The 638-nt window shown below is 58.2% G+C and overlaps 1 non-coding gene across 1 annotated transcript; it reads right to left on the bottom strand.

Annotated features, from left to right (window-relative positions):
• Nucleotides 1-319: 319 nt before the first annotated feature.
• Tc00.1047053464257.10 lies at nucleotides 320-429 on the bottom strand. The gene has a single exon (XR_008254703.1). It is a non-coding gene; the product is annotated as a 5S ribosomal RNA (M5) (ribosomal RNA).
• Between the last annotated feature and the right edge of the window lie 209 nt (nucleotides 430-638).

The raw sequence follows: 638 nt of genomic DNA, 5'->3' as shown, positions 1-638 counted from the left end.
TTTTTTTTTTTTTTCCGCCACCGCGCGCCGCCAGTCGCTTTTTCACCAACCCGAGGCGGGCGGTGGGTGGGCTTTTCGAGCGCGCGGGCGCCGCAGCAAAAAAGAAAAATTGCTGACGCAGTTCCCGCGCCACATGTGGGGAAGCGAAGCGTCCGGAGGCTTCGTGGCAAAATCCGGAAAGGGGCCTGCGGAGCCTCATTTTCCATGTGTTTTTTTTTTCCTTTTAAAAATTTCTTCTTGCCGTTTTTCCTAAATTTTTTCCCCCTGTTTTCATCATCTCCCGTGGCGTCGGCGGTTGCACATCGCGTGGCGCGTCGCCGGGTACGACCATACTTGGCCGAGTGCACCACATCCCGTCCGATTTGTGAAGTTAAGCGGCCACAGGCCTCGTTAGTACGGCGATCAGTGATGGCGCTGGAACCCGGGGTGCCGTACCCTTCCCACTTTTTTTTTTTCTTTCCGCCACCGCGCGCCGCCAGTCGCTTTTTCACCGAGCCGAGGCGGGCGGTGGGTGGGCTTTTCGAGCGCGCGGGCGCCGCAGCAAAAAAGAAAAATTGCTGACGCAGTTCCCGCGCCACATGTGGGGAAGCGAAGCGTCCGGAGGCTTCGTGGCAAAATCCGGAAAGGGGCCTGCGGAG

The sequence above is a fragment of the Trypanosoma cruzi genome (assembly GCF_000209065.1).
Source record: "Trypanosoma cruzi strain CL Brener chromosome Unknown tcruzi_1047053464257, whole genome shotgun sequence".
Classification (NCBI taxonomy): Eukaryota; Euglenozoa; class Kinetoplastea; order Trypanosomatida; family Trypanosomatidae; genus Trypanosoma; species Trypanosoma cruzi.
The sequence above is the reverse complement of the archived record's forward strand: the minus strand, read 5'-3'. Positions and strand labels throughout refer to the sequence as shown.